This window comes from Podarcis filfolensis, assembly GCF_964270895.1.
Source record: "Podarcis filfolensis genome assembly, chromosome: 1".
In the NCBI taxonomy this organism is placed as follows: domain Eukaryota; kingdom Metazoa; phylum Chordata; class Lepidosauria; order Squamata; family Lacertidae; genus Podarcis; species Podarcis filfolensis.
The window spans coordinates 98,047,934-98,065,280 of NC_139604.1; the positions used below are offsets into that span (position 1 = coordinate 98,047,934).

General features: G+C 42.8%; 1 long non-coding RNA gene across 1 annotated transcript; it reads left to right on the forward strand.

Moving 5' to 3' along the window:
* Nucleotides 1-413: 413 nt before the first annotated feature.
* LOC310749646 lies at nt 414-11,720 on the forward strand. The gene is made up of 4 exons (XR_014541692.1): nt 414-1,125; nt 3,238-3,318; nt 9,269-9,351; nt 11,324-11,720. It is a non-coding gene; the product is annotated as an uncharacterized lncRNA (long non-coding RNA).
* Nucleotides 11,721-17,347: the final 5,627 nt, after the last annotated feature.

Consider the following 17,347-nt stretch of genomic DNA (forward strand, 5'->3'; position numbering starts at 1 on the left):
TACCCAGTGAAAATGCTCCTTCCTGGCACTTACTTACTTACTTACTTTATTTGCTTGTTAAATGTGCAGCCCATATTTCTGCCAAATGGTGCCATAAATAAATAAATAACCCACCAACCAACCAATGGGCTATCACATGATATGTGATTTGGCTCTACCTTGCATGCTCTCTTTCAAATAAAGCAAAAGAAGAGTTTGGTTTTGCTTTTACAAACCCAACAACAGTTTCTTCCTTGGTAAGCATTAGAACTGAAACACCCTGCAGAAGTTCTAATCGCTTTTCTTTGCATCTTTGATTTAGTTAGTTTTAGCAAGACTCGGAACAGCAGGAAAAGCTTATACATAAAATATAAAGAAATAAGTGCATGCTATACTGAATCTTTTAAAAAGGAATTCCTAGTAGATTGCTTGGGCATGGAATGGGAAGTTACCACAATGCTTTATATGCATAAGAACACAGAATTATTTGACAGCAATGTTTTCCAAGTTCTCTAAACACTGCTCTGATCTTACTGTTGATGGCGAGAGCGCACACACCAAACTGCAGTTATGAGAAGTGATGAGGGTGGAAGGAAACTTGGGGCTTAACTTCCATTGTGTGTGATTCTGGTAATTAAATTTAAGCAGAGAACAGATGAGAAAGACACAGACCAACTATTTGAAATCTTATCAGAAAGTAATTAAACTGGATGTGCAAAACGGGTAGAAGTTTTAGAGTTGAAGTGGACTGCTTCCGAGGGCTGTTTCTAACTGAGAAATACTTCTACTTGCAATGTTTCTAATGGTCTGAATTGTCATTCAGGCACTGCATAATGTTGTCTAGTAAGAGAACATTTCTGTCGGCCAGAATATACTGCTACTGATCTTAAGGTGATCGCTGCTGAACAAAGGAATTTCAATAGGAGGTTCAGAAGTGGAACTGCTGGAACCAAGAGGTTTCATTCTTTTCATTTTGGCCTGAATAGAGACAATGGTTCTCAATGGGACTCACAGGTGGGCATAAAGTTTGAAGTTCCCCTAGATTACATTTGTGTTTGAAATGATGAAAAACGGCCACAGAGCCATCTCTTTCGGATGTGAAAATGGCCAAGTGGTATTCAGTGACTTATTCAATAGCCAAGAATGGTAAGAATCAGCTGGAGGAAAAGTGTGTGTGTGTGTGTGTGTGTGTGTGTGTGTGTGTGTGTGTGTGTAAACTCTTGTGGAAAAGTAGAGAGAGGTGAGTAACAAACTTGTGAACAAGGAAAACTCATTTTTGTACTTTCTGTTCAGAAACCACTGGAGAAATGCTGTTTGTGATCCAGGTTACTGAGGGGTAGCTTGTAAACAAGAGCTTCCCTGTCAGCTCACTCAAGGACAGAAAAGGGAAACCAGGCAGAGAAACAACCTGCCTTCTGGAACAATGAGAGGCATGGTTTGGCAGCCCCAGGGGCTCTGATAAGATGTGCTTCCTTCTAAATATTTTAATGAGCTAAGCAGCGGGCATTCCCCGTTGAACACTCTCTTCATGGCTGTTGCTAAGCAAAACCAGTGTAAACATTGTTTTTAAAAAACAAATTCTTCCAAATCTTAAAGCTACTCAGGTAGCTTTTCAGAAACCACCCCAAGCAGGTGTGCAGCTGAGGTGAAGCCATTCTTCAGCAAACACAGGGCCACCTCTTCACCCTGCATCCTTTCTCATCTTCCATCCATGAGGATTTTAAAAACCAACATGGAGGCATCACTATCCAGTCTGCTCCCTTCAGGGCAATCCTACATTTTTCAAACAAGTCCACCCTGTTTAGGGCCTGATCCACACACATTCAGCAAAACCCTGTGGTGAAATACTTCTGAGAGACCATCATTTCCGACTGCAGGCAGAAGCTCCAGGTCTGAATGTTTCGTCATAGGAATGGAACTCCATGCACACCGTAAAGGAGCACAGCAGGAAGAGGGCTAAACTGGAATCTTACTCCCCATAATCTTTGTTTTCTACATGCAAGGAAGGTGTTGTTAGTTACTTACTTACCACATTACTATCCTGCCTTTTCTCCATTTGTAGAAATGTTTTTATTGTTTCTAAGTTTCGTAGAAATTTTATTGTATTTTATTTTATACTGGGTGGAATGCTATGCCTTGCTCTTCCAATTATTCTGTCTGAGCATTGCAGCTTGCCAGATGGAACAATGCTCCCCCCTCTCCAACCCCATGTTCTAGAGCTTCTGCAAATGCCCCCCCCAAGCCCATTTTGCACAGTGCGAGGGGCACATGTTGGAGGAGAGAGGGGGTAAAGCCTCATTGTGCAAGGAGACGTCCTCATTCAGGGCTTCCACTGATGGGGCTGGTTAGGCGAGTCCCACCACTTGTTTTTCAGGCTGGGAAGCAGTTTAAACATTTGTAAAACAAATAAAACATTGACAGCAAATATTGGTTTCTTCTCCTCTTGCCTCCCCCCCCCCCATTTTATCCTCATAAAACAACCCTGCAAGGTATGTTGGGCTGAGAGAGCGACTGGCCCAAGGGCACCCAATAACTGTCATGGCCACCTGGAGCTTTGAACCTGGGATTTCCTGGCCCTAGCCTAACACCCTCACCCTACACAACTCTGGCTCTTTAACATGCAGAAGGCATTTCACAACGCAGTGCCTCACAGCAATCCAAACTGGGTTCAACCCTTTCGTCACAGACATAAATGTGGGGAGGATGAGCTGAAAGAATACTTCTGATGTGTGACGATGTGGGTTTCAGGACACATGGTTAATAGGTTATGAAGTTCTTCCCCCACCCGCCACCCCAGTCCAGTCCCCATTTTTTCTTCAGCCACTTTCTCTCTGCTGGATTCCCACAGCATTTGGAGTGCAGTTAATCGCTTGCACAGGAAAGGGGCTTTCATAAATCACAGAGGCAAGCAGTCAAGGATTTTTCATGCATTCCTTTCCTATGTAAATGATGTGTAACTTTCTTGTGAATCAGGCCCATCGATTCTCACTCGCACACATACACACGCTGCCCTTCCCCTCCTCCCCACCAACCTCCCTGCACAATTCCCCCCCCCCTTCTCCCCCCACCCCCACTTGCCGGATTCTCAGAATTGCAATCTAAATGGCCCTGAAACATTTGAAGACGATTAAAGTTTAGCTTTGCATATCAGTGACCTACCAGCAATTCCCACTAAAGCTCTGATGTATATACTGCATTTGATCTACAGCTAGATGATTCAGAAAGAAGTGATTCCAGAAGTGCTTTCTTCCCCCACAGAGTACTGGAAAAATGCCCTCTGGAGACACAGCATAATAGCAGCTATTTCCTATGAGCATCCTACAGGCCAGGGACACTCCAGTAAGTTGCCAGCCTTTGCCTTTTGGCTTCCTTCCTGTTTTGCACAACACATAAATCACCAGGACTGATTTCTTCTGTCTTATTAGCAAGATTTAAGAAGCTTAATAAAATACATTTGGCAGGTTATACCATTGCTCTTCTTATATCCTCTTATTTTTTATTTTTATTTTTTGTTCTTTAAGAAAAAACATAACCCCTATTTCCTCTGGCAGAAAGCAAAGGTTTATAACAGGATCTTTTTTCTTTTCTTTTCTTTTCTTTTGCAAGTAATAATAATGTTATTTCCTTTGCTTTTTTTTTTAAAAAAAGGGAAGCAATACTGAAGGCAATGGAAACCAGCTTAAAATTTGTGGTGTCTCTATGGGAGCCAAATCAGGGCAGGGGGAGGGAAGCTGTGTGTTTTGTGGAGGTTCTCCGTGCTTGGACATGGTCAAACCTATTAGTGAAATACTTGTGGTTGAAATAGCATGTGCATGTTGAATCCTTCATAAGAACATGGGAAGGACTTGCTGCATCAAGCTAGCGCACCCTCCAATGTTTCTCTGATGAAAATAGGGACATCCTATTATTATTATTATTATTATTATTATTATTATTATTATTATTATTATTTAGATCCCACCCTTCTGACAGGGTTGCCCCAGCCACTCTGGGCAGTTTCCAACATATATGAAAACATAATAAAACATTATTATTATTTTTTAAAAAACTTCCCTCAGTTGTCGAATGGAATCCGTTCCAGAAGACCGTTCGACTTCCGAAATGTTCAACAACCGAGGCGAAATGGGTGGTCAGCAAATTCCAAACGTAAGCACTCACTTCCGGGTTTTTGATGCTCGGGTTCCAAATTGTTCAGCTTCCGAGACGCTAGAAAACTGAGGTTCCACTGCCTTCAGATGGCTCAGGGGTTGGATAACTTTAATAATAATAATAATAATAATAATAATAATAATAATAATAATAGTAATAATATATTATTTATACCCCACCCATCTGGCTGGGTTTCCCCATCCACTCTCCAACGTTTGTGTGATGAAAATAGGGACGTCCTAAGGAAATGTGGGACATTCTGGGATCAAATCAGAAACCGAGATGGCTTATGTAAATCTGGGACTGTCCCCGGAAAATAGGGACACTTGGAGGGTCTGGGCTAATGAGTCATCAAATTCAGCATGCTGTTATCACAGAAGTCAACCAGGTGCCTATGGAAAGTCCAAAAGCAGACCCAGAGCTCAGCAGCACTCTTCTGCCCTGCAGTTTCCAGCAACTGGTATTCAAACACATACTGCCTCTGACCAGACACAGACTTTGGTCTTTCAGATTTCAGTGGTGCCCTGTGCAAAGCCAACATTCAGTGCCTCCTCACCTCTTGCCTTCCATTCTGCTCAATTCACTATGTCATTGTTCTGACGTCCTGCCGCACCCCCTAGGTTTGGTGACCAGTGTGGCAGAACTGGCTGTGCTGCCTTAAATCCACCTCTGCTCTGGCAGAAAAGGCAGAACATAACCTTAAGGATTAGTCTTTTCCTCCACAAATTGGCCTGTTCCTCTTTTAAAGCCATCCACATTGGTAGCCATCAGGGCATCTTGTGGGAGCAAATTTCATAGTGCACTCTATGAAGAATTACTTTCTTCTGTCTTTCCTGAATCTACCAACATTCAGCTTCATTGGAGACTAATATTATGAGAACGGGAGAAAAACTTTTCCCTATCCACTTTCTTCATGCCATGCATGGTCTACTATGTCACCTTTTCTCTAAATTGAAAAGCACCCAGGGTGGTATTAAACTAAAGTTTAACTCAGATGAGACAAGGAGCGAATGGGATATCACCCTTTCTTAGATTTGGAACACGTTTTTTTCAATATTTGGCTGAAATCTTATTTCTTTTTCCACTGTGGAGAAAATTTATTATTGTTATTATTTAATTGCTTTAAAAACATTTCTAGGCAGGTTTTCATTTTAAAAAACCCCAAAGCAGTTTGCTACTGTGGATGAATACAATCATGGGGAAAATATATAAATACTATAAAGCAATAATGGTAAGACATATCAGCACAATAAAGCATCAACGAGACAGAAGGCAGTTTAAAATGGTCAGGGGACCACCAGGGTCAAAAGGTATCTTTTTAATGGACGACAGACACACAGCAGTGCCACAGCAGTGCCCACCTCTGTTTTGCCACAAGGTGGAATACTGCAAGCCATGCATCCTCTGAAGACTGTGGTGATCTGACAGGTCTACATTTTTTACCTATTTTAGTCTCCAAGAGAGAGTCATATGACCAGATATGGGTGCTCAACAGGACAAAACTGGTTTATACTATTTAAAATTTACTTTGGGGCTGTCCGATGAAAGAACTGCAAGGCCCAGTCCTGTTTTGGCTGGAATTGTTCATCTTTCCAAACCAGTCATTTATAATGATAAATGATGAATGGCGAACGAATCGCATTATATTTGTTATGTACTGAGTTGAATAGGATCCAAACTGCAGCAGTCTGATTGGTCCTAGAACAATAGGATCCACAAGGCAGCAGTCTGATTGGTCCTAGAACAATGCAGCAGTATGATTGGTTGGAAGGAACCACCCAATCATGCTCCAGATAGAAGTGAATCCACAACCTGATTGGCTTACAGTAGAATTCCGGAATTAGCCAATCATGTGCAGCCCATTGTGTAAATAATGTATATAAAGCAGATGCTTTGAGGGGACTTTCATTCATTCCTCCTCACCACTATGAGCTGAATAAAGAGCATGAAATCACTTTGCGACTCTGAGTATATTTCAATATTCATTCCAAAGATAAAACCTCAGTGCAAATTGATTCTGCATTACTCAGCATTGCGTCCATTTGAAAACAGATGTAGGTGGTCCCAGCATGGGAGGGTGAATCCAGACCTGCCCAGTTACCTTGTGGGTGTGTTGTTGTTGTTGGCATCCGTTTGTCTTAATAAACAATGGAGTGTGCCTCTGGGAATGAAGTCAAACTGCTGCACTAGCAGCACCAAAGTTACTTCCTTGAGGTGCAAGCCTGAGCCGTGTGTATGGAAGTCCTGGGCTTCCCAGTGGACAAGACCACCTCCCCCCTCTCTGCCTCACCGATGTGGTCCAAAGAAAAGCAGAGCAAGATGTTTGACACCAGCTTGGCTGCAGGAGTTGCCAGAAGGAGTTCTTAGGGACTCCACTCTGGATTTGTGTAGGGCTTGCTCCTTAGCCTTTTAGAGCCAGCGTGGTGTAGTGATTAAGAGCAGTGGACTCCTAATCTAGTGAACCGGGTTCGCGTCCCCGCTCCTCCACATGCAGCTGCTGGCTGACCTTGGGCTAGTCATACTTCTTTGAAGTCTCTCAGCCTCACTCACATCACAGAGTGTTTGTTGTTGGGGAGGAAAGAAAAGGAGATTGTTAGCTGCTTTGAGACTCCTTAGGGTAATGATAAAGTGGGATATCAAATCCAAATTCCTCCTCCTCCTCCTCCTCCTCCTCCTCCCCTTCTCCTTCTTCTCCCGAAGATTTCCCGCAAGGCAGTGGAGGTTTAGGATGAGGGTTTTCTTTCTCCCACCTTCCCAGGATGATGAGCCCCATCTACCCGTCACTTCCCTCTACAACACATGGAGAAACAGTCTTCTTTATCATTGAAACCACCATTGGTCTAGTTTGCTCAATCCACTGGAGCCTGTCTTCACAAATGTCTAAGATTTACGCTCTGGCCCCATGGCTGCAAGTAGCAGCAGAAGCTGTGGAGCAAAACCAAGATGCTGTGTCATCTAGACTGCCAGAAACCTCTCCAACAACCTGTTGTGTGCCAATAACAGCACAGAACTAGATAAGACATCAGAAGAAGAGTATGACCCTATGGCTGGCTGTAGTATTTATGGGGCTCAAGGGTTCGAACAGCAACTGCCCTCCAACCACCACTTGGGAAAATACCGTAATTCCCAGTTCCAGAACTTCCAGAATTACCCCAAGCATCAAAGGCACAGTGGCCATCTGACAGCCTGAGGTCTTCCATCCTTGTTCCCTACTCAAGATGAAGATGCTTTTCTTCTCATGTGCTTTAAGTTAAGACACCCGTTGACATGCCAGAAAGGGGTGTGGCAGCAGAACCAGCTGTAAAACTCCTCAACTGGGGCCTAGCAAGTGCTGTAGCAAGTCTGTACTCTGCTCTTTACTGGACAACTTCCCATATTATAGGACTGCCAACCATTTTAGGCCAGCAGGCACATTTGGTATTTTGAAATAATGTTCTGCCTCCCAGTCATAAAAAGGATGCCATTGGATGGGTGGCATAATACAAAATGGCTGCAGCATATAAAGGAGCAAAAAAGAGACAAGACCACAAAATCAAACATAAAGACAGACAGACAGACAGGAATACCCTCCACCCACCCATCAAGGGGGGGGGGGAAGCAGCTAAATCAGCCACTGCCATACTCACTCACAGAGAGAAACTCCTAAATGAGAACGATTTGAGTGATAGTTTTTCTGCTTTTTGTTGATTAGTGTTCCTAACATAGATCCAATGTGATTGATTTGCATTTTGTGATTTTCCCTCCCCCTTATTTTATATCGTTTAGATCATTTCTTGTACTTTCATAGTATTTATAGTATTTTTGTTTTGTACAGTGGTACCTTGGATTAAGAACTTAATTCATTATTAACCTGAAACTGTTCTTATCCTGAGGTACCACTTTAGCTAATGGGGCTTCGCGCTGCTGCCACGCGGCCGCACAATTTCTGTTCTCATCCTGAAGCAAAGTTCTTAACCTGAGGTACTATTTCTGGGTTAGCGGAGTCTGTAACCTGAAGCGTCTGTAACCTGTACTAAGAAGTGATTTTGAAAAAAGTTGTTTTTTTATTGTTGTCATGAGCCGTTTTGAGCTCAGCCGGGTTGCTGGGAAAGTGACACAACAAATCAAACCTTTCCCCTGCTCCTCTGTCCAGTTTTGACATCCAGTGAAATGTAGGCCTGTTTATGAGTAGGTGGTGTTCAATACAGGAGAGGCCAAGCCAGCACAAAAGGGAACTGGGCAAGAAAAGCAAACGGTCTCTCGTGCATTGTGGATTTATGAGGGGACAGTGACCTTTTGTGGACACCATAGAAAGTCTTGGTGGGCACAGTGGCCGTAGGCAACCCCTGCAATTATCTTGATCCCTGACACCCTGAGCAGTTCCTCAGCCTCTCAGGTAAGGCAGAACTTTAAGCCACAAGGCAGGGGTAGAAGGACTGAGGCATGACTATCAGTGCTTATCATACCTTACATAGTCTGTCAAAGTGCCCATCAGAGGAAGGAAGCAAACAGGTGAGGGATGCAGAATAGTTGCTTATCAGTGCTTGTATTTCTTATAATTCTCAGCTTTGAAGCTTCACCTTGTACTCTTGTGAGTTCCTCCCCACCCCCCACCCCACCCAACCATCGCTGTTTGAGGGGGTATCAACATACAGTTGTCATTGGTCCTTTGGATTTTATTGCTTTGGACATTTTCCAATGCACAAGTTGCCGAAGCTTTCATGTCAGTCATGATTAACCATTCTCTTCCCCCCCTTTTCTTTTTTGCTTTCTTGCATGCTGGTAGGTGTAGACAAGGCTCTGCCTGTCAGGATACTGCTGTGTATGATAGGTGAAGAGCCGCGGTAGCCTGACACACAGAATTATCACAAAGTCATTTTCCACTCCTGAAGACTGGATTCCTCCTATCTCCTCAGGAGATGGAAGACGCTTTGTGATCTTGGGATCAGTTGCTTGATTAAAATGACAGAGCTGGTGCGAGCAGGTGGCATTCTCACCTTATATAAAGAACTTCATATGCCCCTCAGTTATGGGACTCAGCAGCAGTGAGTGTGTTAACCTGGAGCTGCTCCATTTCATATGCTAGTATTTAGAAGAGGAAATTCTCCAGTGTAGTTTATCAATCAAGATAAAATGCTTTTGTCTCTTTATAACTCCATAGGGCATCATTGATACTGAAGACTCAGAAGGCTTGTCCACAACAAAGCAAAATGTGGATTCTCACCAGCCTGTCTCCTCATTACTGTATGTATGTATTCTACAGTATGTATTCCCTATCCCGGTGTTGTCCCATACATTTCTCCCTTCTAATGAGGAGCTTTTCAAACCTAGGAAAGTCTGAATCAGAAAAAAAACCACACATTAAAAGTGAGAATGTAAAGATCCAGGGCAACACTGAGATGGAGTACATTTTATTCCGGTGTGGGCAATCCCAGGGGTTTATCCAGCAAAGTCTTGCAGAACTCCAGTGGCAGCCAGTGATTGTTGTTGTTGTTTAGTTGTTTAGTTGTGTCCGACTCTTCGTGACCCCATGGACCAGAGCACACCAGGCACTTCTGTCTTCACAGCCAGTGATAGGACAGCTCAAAATAGTAATAGTAATAATAATAATAATAATAATAATAATAATAATTATTATTATTATTATTATTATTATTATTATTATTATTATTATTATTATTACCCTGTTGGTCTGGCTGGGTTTCCCCAGCCACTCTGGGCAGCTCCCAACTGAATACTAAAAATAGAACCAAACATTAAAAACTTTCCTAAACAGGGCTGCCTTCAGATCTCTTCTAAAAGTCAGATAGTTGCTTATTTCCCTAACATCTGATGGGAGGGCGTTCCACTGATGGGAGGGTGTTCTGCCTGGTTCCCTGTAACCTCACTTCTTGCAGTGAGGGAACCGCCAGAAGGCCCTCGAACGCTCCTTCAGGTATACTGGACCAAGGCCATTTAGGGCTTTAAAGGTCAGCACCAACACTTTGAAATGTGCTTGGAAGCATACTGGGAGCCAATGTAGGTATTTCAGGACCAGTGTTATGTGGTCTCGGCAGCCGCTCCCAGTGGATTCCTTCATCGACACTGAAGATTCAGGGTTCTAACTTGCATCCAACAGAGGCATTGCCCTCTCGGAACATCTTCCACTCAAACAATGGAACCTTCTGTCTGGAGGGTTTGGAACCTCCCAGAGTAGATTTAGGGGGAAGGGCACAGGAGAAAGAGAGGGAAGGAAACTTCCATTGCACAAACACAAGTCATTCTAGGATCGCAACACAAGTCTTTCTAGGATCACAATGACTTTGTTGGATGCAACCTATATGATCATTGTTGTTCATTAGAGAAGAAAGAGGAGAAGTATGAAAAAAAGACAAATGGGGTCCTTTTTGGGAGAGCCACTCAACGAAAGTTCTTGCAGGCTACACACACACACACACACACACACATAGTATTCTTTTTACACCCTGTAGTCTGTCTGCACTGGTTAATATTGTCAAGGGAGTCCTTGCCTGACAGAATATAATTTAGGATCTATTAAATATGATTACTTGGCCTTGAAAATGATAGATATTGAACAGAATTAGAAGATCACTTTACAAAAGAAAGGTTCCTCTTGCAATCTTTCCTACGGGCATAAAGTAAAGCTTGGGGAAAATCCCAACGGAACTGTGGCACTTATGGGTTACATTTATGAATACAGGGATTGATCTTCATATTTAAAAAAACTGAGAGGGGGAACTCACAAAAAAATGAGCAGGATGATATAGCAAATACCTGGACAGCTCTGAGATGCCTGAGACTTGAGTGGCATGTTTGCCATGTTTCACTTGCTTTAATTACAATGGGAATGGAGGAAAGTGCAATTAATTTAAAAGTGAACCTTCACATTCTGCAATGGGAAATTAATCCCTAATGGCATTCTCAAGTTTTCTCTGTTTCCTACTATATTAGATTCTGAGGTTGATTGCACCTCTGTGAGCCATTTGCCTCTTTCCCAGGTGCCCTAATGGTTGCTGCTTCTATCTATTATGGTCCTTGATTAGTACATAAATGATTTCATCTGGGCAGCCCAGGTGGCATTCACGCACCACTTGCATAGGTTTGCTGCCATGTGCCCTTTGTGGGGAAGGGCCCATGCCAGCTTTGCCTTGGAGAGCATGGCTCTCAGCCTCCGCTTACACTGAATAAACACCCAAAAATCTTCTTTAATCCATAGGTTGTTCTGGGAGGAAGATTCACTTTCTCATAGGCTGGCTTCAGTGACTAAGTGACTAAGAACAGGACGCAGTACTTTGCACATTGAAACCTATACAGACATTCTGATTGCAAGTGAAATCTAGAGCAGGCAGCGTGTGGATGGGCTTATTAGGCTCTGTCCACCCATCCAACCCTGCTCATGAAGGCCAAAAGTCTGATGTGGGGAATTTATTCCAGAGCTTGGAAAGGTCCTTTTTAAAAACATCTGTCCATCGTGTCCAAAAAGGAACTAATTATAGTTCATGTTCGTACAGTCGTACCTCGGCTCCTGAACGCCTTGGGAGTCAAATGTTCCAGCTCCCAAACGATCGAAAACCGGAAGTGAGTGTTCTGGTTTTTGAGCGTTCTTTTGGAAGCCGAACGTCCAGCGGGGCTTCCACAGCTTCTGCAGCCAATCAGAAACCTCACTTTGGAAGCTGAACATTTCGGAAGTCAAACGGACTTCTGGAACGGATTCTGTTTGACTTCCGAGGTACGACTGTAGTTTGGTTCATGTTCGGATCATAGTTCAGTTCAAGTTCATCCAAATGGTCTTTGGCCAAAAAGTAAAAATCCAGCATTCAGAATACTACTAGCTGCTTTGCTGAAGTATGAAATACATACCTAAGAAGACTAAGAAAACATTAAGATACACATACAATTAAATGTGAACTGCTGGAATTGTTTCCCTCAGCAATCATGATTTTTAAACTTAAAGGCCCAAAGAGTCTGAAGAGAGTGAGCGAGAGAGAGAAAAGTGTACAACACGGACATTGACGATGGATAAGAAATCGGTGAAAATTTTACCACAAACAATTCACATTCAGCCTGCCCAACAATTGTGATAACTACTTTCAGATGAAGTTCAGAGACGTTTGAACTAATTCAGTGACCTTCTAAATGTGGAAGCTCTGCACACAGTTGAGGACCCTTCACAGTGATTACAGGAGCCTCCTGCTTCGTCTCTTTTGCCCTCCATTATTTGGAGGGTGAGGACAACAGGGGCAACACCTAGCCCGATTGCCCTCACTCTACACTCTTGAATACTTCTGCAACTTTGTGTATGTGGGACCAAGACACCTCAGGGACTGTCTTCTCGCATATGAAACTTTCTACTCACTTAGATCAGGGGTCAGCAAAGCTTTTGAGCCCCAGAAGCAACATGTATTGGACATTGCTGGAGCTGGACATACCTAATTTTTTGCTACTGGTGTGGATAGTTTATTTTAACACTATTTGGCTTTTGTTGCTGGATTTTGATGACATTGAAGAAAACTCCCTCTGTGTGTGTGTTTTTAAATGCAAGTGTCCAAGCTATCTTATGAGAAAAGGCAGTGCGAAAACATTTCAGATAAGTAAGTATTAACACAGTCTTTATCACTCTGTTGTAAAGTTTAAGGGGATCGATTTTACTTGCATTAAAAATTGTCTTTTAGTATCTATATTCTTATTGATGCAGTTTCTATATTTCCCAGCAATCTCCAGAAACTGTTGTTTGGATGAGATGCAGCACAACTCGATTTTCCTATCCTCCATCCTTGAAGCCTAGGTCAGTTAGGCAAGCTGCATACCTCTGAGCTGATTGTCAATTTCAGGAAGGTGTGCAGAGCAGAACCGGGCTCCCTACCTGTCTCCCAAAGCCAAGAATTAGCTAGAAGGGGTGGGGGGAGGAATTAGATTCCACACCTGCCTTATTGAAGCTGATGCTCAGCTGGAAAACATGTTCTGTTTCATAGCAAGTCTTTGAGTATGGGAAAGCCAGCAGGAATCCAGGTTGGTGGTATAATTATGCTCCCCACTGGTTTCCCTGAAAATTTCAGTACCACTCAGCTGAGCATCACTTCAAAGAGGGTTGCAGAAATCCAGATTTTGGTGAGAGCAACACATCCCTCTTTCTCCCCAAGCTACCTACCTGCCTTTGGTCTTAACTAAGCTGGAGGCATTATTTCAGTACAGAAGCAGATCTTTCACAAAGACAGCATCTTGTCACAGGGACCAACACTCCAATGGTCTTTCCTTTGAATGAATCTTGCTTTGGAAAAGCTGATCTGAATATGGAGGAGTGGGGAGATGTTATAGTGAAGACAAAGCGTCTTTTATGATTACAGTCACATTCCCAGTGCAAATCTGTCATGGGAATCTCCCATGCAGCCGTTGTTTCAGACAGCCTTCCTCTGATATACAAATATATATACTCAAACATAAGAAGCTTTATGGTAATGCAGACGGTGTCTAGCCAAGCTGGCAGCTTTGTAGGATATTTCTAACAGGAAAGACAAGACCATGCCATTTAAAAATTAGGTACCGTAAACGATACAGATCCTCAGTTTATGTAACCGCTGATATAAAGCTCAGAGAGACTGATGAATGCTGCAGCAGAAACAAGTAAAATGGCCTATGTCACAAAGCTCACTAAAATATTTTTATATGCTAATGGTTTGTAGAAAAGGGCATTCTGTTCATGCAAGAAGCCTTTGCACAAGCAACACTAGATTGAGCGATATAACCACTACTAGAGAAATGGGCCTGTTGAGCAAGCCTCTCCATGTCTTGGCATGCCCAGCAAGAGGGACATCAGAGAAACAAAGCGATATCAGTGCTGTGTGCTCCAGTGAAGTCAATGATTTCCCTCCCATGCATTCTCTGGATAAGAAACCCTGTTTTAGCCTATAAATCAGATTTTCATCACTGACCTCAAACAGGACCATCCTCAACAACAGCACCTAACCTGAAGTGAAATATGAACAGCCACGCAGCCAAGCACATGCGTAAGTGTTCTGTCAGACTGATATACCTGAAGGCTGAGCAGCTGCAGGACAAACCTGTATCTGTGCAAAGATGGGGTTTCTTCAATATTTGATAGATTTTGAGTGCTCTCATACCAAATACAATCACACAAGTGGAATGGGACGGTGTCTGGTAATTTAAGTACAGCATCTCCTTAAAAAAAAATACTTCCTTAGACAGTGACCTTCAATACCAAGACTGAGTTTTACACGAGTGACATAAACCTCTTTCAGTAGGAGCTTGTAATGGAACTGCCGGCGTAACCTTAGCACTTTAGGTATGAAGGGAGTAATTGAATTTTGTAACAATGTAACTCCTCCATTAAGTCATTAAGTGGATTGCTTCAGTCTGTCTGACACATTTGGTAAGTACTCCACGAGTGGTTAAGAATGTCGTGAAAATAAAATCTTTTTTTCCCTGTGATTAGCAGGTTTTATATTGTTTGCCAAGCTGCATAAAATTATTAAAATTTCCTTCAATGTTGTGTCACTTTCTACATGCTTATCTAAACATGAAGCTAAATTTCTCTTATAAAATTTGATGGCCACTTACCAAACTTTGAAAGTTGTCCTAATTAAGAATTCTAAACATTTTTTTTTAGGTGGGGGGAGTTAACAAAGTAAAATCCAGCCCTTTGCTCTTATGATTTGCTACCACGAAGGACCACATATATTTTGCTGTTGCCTATAAAACCTCAGTTGTGTCAGTATGAGGCTCTTTCTTCTCACCCCGTAAATTTGGGGTCAGGGACCTGTCAAGGGTTGGATGCCAGCCATAGGTAGAGTCACATCCAGTATGGGGCAGGACAGCCCTTCTTTCACCCTTTATCTGCTCCCCTTTTTCTTCCCTCCTCCCCTCTTCTCCTAGGAGAGGGTCAGATCACCGCTGAATTTCCCAGATGCTTGCCTGACCTGAGCACTGTTGGAGACAGAATGCTAGGCTAAATAAACTTTGGACCAATCCAAGAAGGCAGCTTTTATTTTTAGGTTCAAGTCAGCTGTGCATATCTAATCCTTCCTTTGAAATTTAGTGAGGCAGCCCAAGCACACAAAGTTGTTTGGACTGAAATACGACATCACAAAACACCCCAAATTTCACAGCGGCACAGCACCCAGGACCCTTCATTGCAGATCCAGAGCCCTCTCGAATAGAAGAGTTTCTCCTTTGTACATACTACTTGAACAACCATGGGAAATGATTAAAGTACTGAAGTGAAGCAAATGAAAACATAGACTTATGCAGATTTCATGCAAATGATACACTTCAGTTAACAGAATGATGAAACCCCTCCTGGCAAGTCAACTCAGGTATTGTGGTTATTGGGTATAGATCATAAAAAACAGTCCCTTATGTATTAAACACTGACAAATTGGTCTCATTATGAAGTAGGACTGGAACTGATGGCATGGACTAATTAAATTGCTAGAGCCAAAAAGTATTATGAGGAAAGAAAGGTAAAAATAGCTTATTTGATTCTCTAGTGTTAAATGTTGCCCCAGGAATATTTTATATGGAATGTTCTTCAGCTGCTTATATGCTTTGCATTTTTCTGCCAAACTAATTTTGGGGCCATGAGCCCAGTTAACAGAGTGATAATGATCAGTGCACACTTACATAAGTCATACATACAATAATTTTTATGATTGACTGGATTCCTATCCTGCCCTTCATCAGGAATTATCTCATGAAGTGTTGCAACAATTAAAAAAAAACCCAGACCAACAAAATACAATATATAATTAAAATTATCCAGCATAATAAGGTAAAAGGTAAGGCAATGAATACCTGACTATGCGGTTGCGGCGCTCATCTCACTTTCAGGCTGAGGGAGCCGGCGTTTGTCCACAGACAGCTTTCTGGGTCATGTGGCCAGCATGACTCAACCACTTCTGGTGCAATGGAACACCGTGACGGAAACCAGAGCGCACAGAAACACTGTTTACCTTCCTGCCACAGTGGTACTTATTTATCTGCTTGCACTGGCGTGCTTTCGAACTACTAGGTTGGCAGGAGCTGGGACCGAGCAACGGGAGCTCACTCCATCATGGAGATTCAAACCGCTGACCTTCTGATTGGCAAGCCCAAGAGGCTCAGTGGTTCAGACCACAGCCCCATTTGCATCCCTGATCCAGCATAATACAATCAATCCATTCAACTGTCCCACCCTAGATGCCTATGACTAGGAGGCACCTTAGAAGGCAGTGATAACCACCAACTTGAGTGGCTTCAAAGAAGGATTAGACAGATTCATGGAGGATAAGTCTATCAGCGCCTGCTCACCATGATAGCTATGATTGGCCTCCATGGTTGGAGGTAGTAGGCATCGAAATACCAGTTGCTGGGAATCACAGGAGGGGAGAGTACCATTGTACTGTGTGCCGTTGCACTCAGAGCCTCGTGTGAGCTTCCCATGAGCATCCATTTGGCCACCCCAATATACAGTGGTACCTCTGGTTACGAACTTAATTCGTTCCGGAGGTCCCATGCGCATCGATTTGGCCACCCCAATATACAGTGGTACCTCTGGTTACAAACTTAATTCGTTCCTGAGGTACTACTTCCAGTTTAGCGGAGTTGTAACCCGAGGTGTTTGTAACCCGAGGTGTTTGTAACCCGAGGTACCACTGTACTTAGTTGTTGTTATACTTCCCCCCCCCAAAATAAGCAATACAAGATGCTGATGTGTTATGCTAGACAAATACTGCTGAAATAGGGGTGTGTTGTTCTGTGCTGAGTAACACAGAACTGTTCATCAGGCAGAATCCGAGCAGAGAATTCTTCAACAAGCAAAAAGTGTGTCCAGGCACCAGGCAGGAATATAAGATATCCTCTCTTGGGGCAAAGGGCTACCATTGCATCCCTTCCAGCTCAATGATTCCAGGGCCACATAGTACTCTCTATTTGTTTTAAGCAGAAAACAATGGATGTAGGAGAAGAGCACTAGAGAAACTTTTCACATTTACTGCCAATGGGAGATTAATTAATACACTCATTACACTTGAAAGCCTGGATGTACCTGGGAACACTGAGATACCCACAGTGCCATCAGTGGTAATTTAAAAATCAATTTCTCTTCTGTAGTAATTAAATGTGTCCATTTAAACAGATATAATTGATAGTGCCTGCAACTAATTTCAAAGCAGGAACCCTTCAGGGATTCTAGCGATTAACGGATATGGCTTCTGCTTTTCCCTTCAAGAACGGAACAGACATGGCA